The 6,345-nt window shown below is 37.8% G+C and overlaps 1 pseudogene; it reads left to right on the top strand.

Annotated features, from left to right (window-relative positions):
* The first annotated feature begins 5,284 nt into the window (after window positions 1–5,284).
* LOC132422500 (alpha/beta hydrolase domain-containing protein 17A pseudogene) lies at window positions 5,285–5,984 on the top strand (annotated as a pseudogene).
* The last annotated feature ends 361 nt before the right edge of the window (window positions 5,985–6,345 follow it).

Here is a 6,345-nt window from a genome sequence, read left to right as displayed (position 1 = left end):
TATGAATTGAAAAGCAGGTAACTTAAAAATATTTGTGATTATAAAAATTAATCTGGTTTTATTGCTACTGATGATTATGTTTTTGAATAAAACAAAGATAATTAATTTCAAAAACTTTCTGTGCCCTGATAGAATCTAAACTTGAATGTTTAGATATTATACTCTTGTTTTTTATCATCTGAATTACACCTAGGTAATTATATACCATTTTATAATAATTTATTGCATTGCATGAATATAAGTATTGATTTATTTCAGGATGGTGAATTTAAAAATTCTGTTATTATTTCTATTATAGATTGTCTTCAACCATATATTTGTTAATTGATATAAATATCAATTTTCATAAATATATCATAGAGTCAAGTACTTTCTTAGAGATATAGTGCTTTTGATAAAGTTAAAAAATTTCTCAGCACAGCTAAAACACCCTTGAATGGTATGGTTTTTTGTACTTATAATTGAATTTGCCCTTTCTTGCACTATGTTGCCTTTTTAAATTTTTCACCATTTCAAATGTGTCTTGTTATTTCCTATATGTAGCCATATGCACACATACATTTGGCCTGAAATTGTCATTTGGTACATTCTTTGTTGAGCCCAATCTAATCATTCTTTGCAGGAGGGATCCCAAACACACAGCCTTTACTTGGCCTGTCAGATGTATTTTGTTGACTTACCCTTTGATTTCAAATAGTTTTAATTAACTATCATCTTATATTTTTTATGATTCATCATATACACATTTATATATCAAATTTGTCTTGAAAAACTCAATTATCTGGTAAAATAGGGCCCTAATACCCTTATTACACCAGTACCTGAGGCTGAGAAGGGCTCCATTATGCTTTAGCCCTTAATTCCCAGCACTCTGCCTTAAGTATCACTGGTCATACATCCATGTTCATTCATAGTCTGGCCTCTGCAAGAATCTCTGAGTTTGTGACAGGACAGATTTAGGTGTTAAATGTCACTTCCTCAGTGAAGTTTTGCATGATCCTCTTGGCTGGAGACTCTAGGAGAGTTTTCTGATGGGATTGCATGCCACTAATTGTGTGATGAGTCACAATGAAAACTGGAATATTTCATTGGCATTAGAATATTGGAAAGAGTGTATGAAAGAGTATTTGAAACTTTCATGTTGACGATGTCATTTACGTTTTAAAGCATATGTCTAAGTGAGGCATTCCGTGTTACTTCTTTGCATGAGGAAGTCAAGGAAGTGTGCAGACAGCAAGGGAGAGACAGAACCTGGGGCACATGCCCAAGGGTCTGTGGGTGGTATGCTTTTGAGGTCCCAGGCTAAGACCAATTGGTCAATTCAAGACAAAATAGAGGAGTTTTGGTAAGCCCCATGGGGGTCGTATCTAAGGCATGCATCAGGAGAAGGCATTGGGAGATAGTGGATATGGTTGGCGGTTGGGGAAGTCACATCAGGAACTTAGATTTGCTTGTGACTCTCCTGGCTTCTTTCCAGGGCATGTGCTTGTAAGAGGAGCTAGTGTCAGTTTAAGGTCACTGCAGGCCACTTGGCCAAAAATATAGGTGCCATGGATGGGATACACAAAAAATGGAGATACAGGGATTGTTGGAAAAAATAGATTTTTGTCTATATTTCCTGGTTCTTACTTGCGGTGCCAGTGAATAATATCATAGTAATAATATTACCTTAACTCTTAAGTGAACCTAACTAAATTTCTGGAACATTAGAAATGCAGCCAGCCCTCCTTATTATTGAAATTCTCATCCATGGATTCAATCAACTGCAGGGTACAAGGACCAACTACAATAGGCCATTTTACATAAGGGACTTGAGCATCTGAGGATTTTGGTATCTGAATGGGCTTCTGGAACCAATCACCCCATTACCAAGGAACGGATGTAGATAAAATTAATAAGATAAGAGGTACAACAAATCATAAGAGAATACTATGAAAACTTCTATGCCAACCTAGAAGAAATGGACAAATTTCTAGAAACATACAACCTGCCAAGACTAAATCAAGAAAAAATAGGCAATTTGAACAGACCAATCACTAGTAGTAAAATTGAATTTGTAATAATAAAAAAAAAAAACTCCCAGCAAACAAAAGTCCAGGACTAGATGACTTCAGAGGAGAATTCTACCAAACATATAAAAAAAAATTACACCTGTTCTTTTCAAATTATTCCAAAAAGTTGAAGAGCATGAAGCACTCCCAAATTCATTCTGAGGCCATAACCTTGATATCAAAAGCAGAAAAAAAAAAAAACACTAAGAAAAAGAAAATTAAAAGACAATGTTTTGATGAATATAGATGCAAAATCATCAACAAAATATTTGCAAACAGAATCCAACAATATATAAAAAGAATCAACTTATGTGAAAACAGGAAATTTACCACAAGGACTTAGATGAAAAAGATGGCTTCTGAGTCAGCATACTATCAGATAAAACACTGAAATCATCATTAAGTTTCAATAATAATACTTGTATAGGACAATTGTGAGGAAGTAACCACAAAATACATATGGAAAAGCTTTGAAAAAATGTAAAGTTTTGAACTAACAGTAGAGGCTATGACCACACTCCTTATTCCATTCAGAAACTACTCATCTATCCCAATGTTTGCAAATGTGGAGCAGGATCAGATATTCTCACTGATATTTTCAATTCCATTGACTATTTCTGGTGCTAATATGTGTGTGTGTGTGTGTGTGTGTGTGTGTGTGTATACTTTTTTGTTGTAGTATCTGAATTTCCAAACTATTGTGTTCATCAGGCTCAGGTTCAAATTTAGAAGATGTATGAAAATATTTTTTAAAAATAGGAACTAAACTTAGGTTAACACAGAAAGCATTTATTGTTGCCAGTGGTAATTAACTTTAGGAAATGGAGAATTCTGAGAAAATGCAAAATAAAAATAAAATAAAGAGAAAAAGAGAATATATTTGTTGGCTAGTGGCAGTAATCATGAAATATGATGAATACCAAAATCTACTTGAAAGGATATAATGTGGGAAACATAAAGAGGAGGAGCCTTGTGGAAATAGAAGTAGATGCATAATTCTATGTTTCTAAGATAAAGGGAGAAGCAAGGTAAGGTGATCCTTTTATTAAGGATGGGAAGAAAATTGTAGGGTCTCTAAGAAATAATTTATCAGTTTACAACTCTACATAAGATTTGTCTGATCTTTTGATCTTAGGTGAATAATGAAGTAAATGTTGGGTGAAGAAATAAAATCATGACATTTAAATTCACTATGATCTTAAAAATAAAGCATTTTAAAGTTCTGTAGAGAAAACAAGCAATTCCTTATTCTACAAATGATAATTTGATAAGTAAGCAGTGTTTCTGAAATTAATTATTTATTTTTGGCTGCTTTGGGTCTTCATTGCTGCACACGGGCTTTCTCTAGTTGCGGTGAGCAGTGGCTACTCTTCGTTGTGGTGCACAGGCTTCTCATTGTCGTGGCTTCTCTTGTTGCGGAGCATGCACTCTAGGCACACAGGCTTCAGTAGTTGTGGCTCATGGGCTCAGTAGTTGTGGCTCCTGGGCTCTAGAGCGCAGGCTCAGTAGTTGTGGCACATGGGCTTAGTTGTTCCGTGGCACGTGGGATCTTCCCGGACGAGGGCTCAAACCCGTGTCCCCTGCATTGGCAGGCAGATTCTTAACCACTGTGCCACCAGGGAAGTCCCCTCATTGTTTTTAATAAAAGAAAATGGTTGAGAATTTTAATATATAATAATTAATCCAGAGCATAAATGAATGATACAATACACTCAAATTTTTAATATTAAGATCAATAAGCAAAACCTCATTTTATAATCTTGGCTAACAATCTCAACAGAAGTAAGACATGAATAAAATATAATTATTTTATGAAATTTTGTTTTAATTCTTGTTTTTGGTAGTTGTTTATTCTTCAGGACAAATAAATAGTTTTATTTCCAAAGAATAAGTATAAAAGGACTTGTGGCTTTTTTCACATTTTATTTGGCTTGAAGTGAACTGACAAAGCTAGATTATCAGGCATAGTCAACTGTATAGCTTTTCAATAGAGTATAGAGTACAGAGTTCAATAGGAACAGACACGTTAATGATTTTTTATTAAACAAATGTCACTCTCCTTGCTGTGACATTGTGTTCATTCTTTAAGGAATACCTGTAGCAAGAGAGAGGGGCAATTATTCCTCTATTAATTTGAATTAGTTTCATGCTTAAAGAGATGTGTAAAATCCTGTGTTAGTATGTCTTTTTTTTCTAGGGTACGTAATAAAATTAATTACTCTTTTGGAAATGCAAGTAATATTTAGACTACACAAAAGTACTTTTTCTGTTTCTTATAAATGTAAAAGAATTAAACTATACTTATACATAAATGCAAATTATTCAGTGTATTACTTGAAGTAATTAAAAATGTCCCTGCCCTCAAGAGAATGTGTGAAAGTTAATTATTAGAGGATTGAGAGGGTACATTTTAAATGAAAATTGTTCTTATATATTCACATATATGATGTATAGTTTATATTTACATGATATACTCAATTACTGTGTCTATGTGTTGATAACAAATGAAAAGTGTGCACATAGGTAGTATAAACAGGTTTGACTGAAATGGATATTTGAATAAAACGCCTGTGGCTCATGAAAACCATGCTTCAACACACTCCTCTTGGCACTTAAAAGAGTTAGATAATGATTAAATTTCCCACATAAATTTCAAACAATGCTATACTACCTGGTTTTCAAAATTTAGTTTCAGATGACATTTGATGAGTGGTACTTGTCAGTCTTTCCTGGCTACAAGTGAAATACCAAGGAGGGTGTGCATAAACATATAACAAAAGCTAACCACCTGAAAACTAAGTGCAATAGTTGGTATCTTACAATTTCAGAGGGAATTCCCCATAACAATAAATCCTGTAAAAGTAAAAAAGTGCATTGATGAAGCAGAAGTGATACACAGCTCAAGTGAGTGGACAGGCAATAGGTGAAGAGTGATAAAGCTACTTTGAATTTTGGAAAACATAGTCACCACAAATAACAGGAGGTGAGCCGGAGAAAGGAATAGCCGTAGCATCAGTGCCTGGTGGAATTTAGACTTTTTCATCATTGCCGGCTCTTCTGATTGTCAGAGAACTATGTCATGGGAGGAAGAGGAGAATGAAGGGAATTCAGCCTAGTAGAGCATTATGAGTTGTGCAGCCGTCTGCCTAAGAAGAGAAGGAATCAATGCCCTGTGCTCAGAGAATAGCTCCAGGAACAAGCTGTGTACCGGTCTCAGGAGGTTGGTGCATGACATGAACGGCCTGTTGGTGAACGAGCTCTGCTGCCTCTTCTGTTGCCCGCCCTGCCCTGGCCTCATCACCGCCAAGCTCGCCTTCCTGCCTCCAGGGCCCACCTACTTGCTGGTGCCGGAGCCTGAGCCCAGGCTCGGTGGGCCAGGGCCGCCCCTACGGGAACGTTGGCCGGCAGCCCCCGGGGCACTGGAAGCTCCACCTGCTGGAGCACGCCAACTTCTGTACAGCCAGCACAAGCTGGACACCATCGAGGTCTTGGCCACCAAGAGCAGCTGGGGCAACCACGTCTCCTGCATGTACATGTGCTGCATGCCCAGAGCCAGGTATATGGCTCTCTTCTCGCAGGGCAACGCGGTAGACCTGGGCCAGATGAGCAGTTTCTGCATCGGCCTGGGCACGTGCATCAACTGCAACATCTCCTCCAACTACTTCGGCTAAAGGGTGAGCTTGGGCAAACCCTTGGAGAAGAACCTCTACGCCGACAGCGGCCTGGCAGGCCCTGCACATCAGGTACGGCATCAGCCCAGACAGTGCCGTCCTCTACAGGCACAACATCATCAGCATGGTGGCCACCGTGGACCTGGCCTTGCGCTACCACTGCGCCATGGTGGTGCTTCACTTCCCGCTTACCTCGGGCATGTGCATCGCCTTCCACAACACCAAGAAGACCTACTGCTGTGATGCGTTCCCCAGCACCTAGAAGGTGTCCCAAGACGCTCTGTGTCTTTATTCCTGTCCTGCCCCTAGGTTCTTCACAACCTTTTTGTTTTTGTTTTTAGATTCCATATATATGTTAGCATAAGGTATTTGTTTTTCTCTTTCTGACTTACTTCACTCTGTATGACAGGCTCTAGGTCCATCCACCTCACTACAAATAACTCAATTTCGTTTCTTTTCATGGCTGAGTAATATTACATTGTATACATGTGCCACATCTTCTTTATCCATTCATCTCTCGATGGACACTTGAGTTGGCTCCATGTCCTGGCTACTGTAAATAGAGCTACAATGAACACTGTGGTACATGACTCTTCTTGAATTATGGTGTTCTCAGGGTATAT

Source organism: Delphinus delphis, chromosome 3 (assembly GCF_949987515.2).
Source record: "Delphinus delphis chromosome 3, mDelDel1.2, whole genome shotgun sequence".
Lineage (NCBI taxonomy): Eukaryota > Metazoa > Chordata > Mammalia > Artiodactyla > Delphinidae > Delphinus > Delphinus delphis.
Note: the sequence above shows the minus strand (reverse complement) of the source record. Positions and strands in the feature narration are given on the sequence as shown.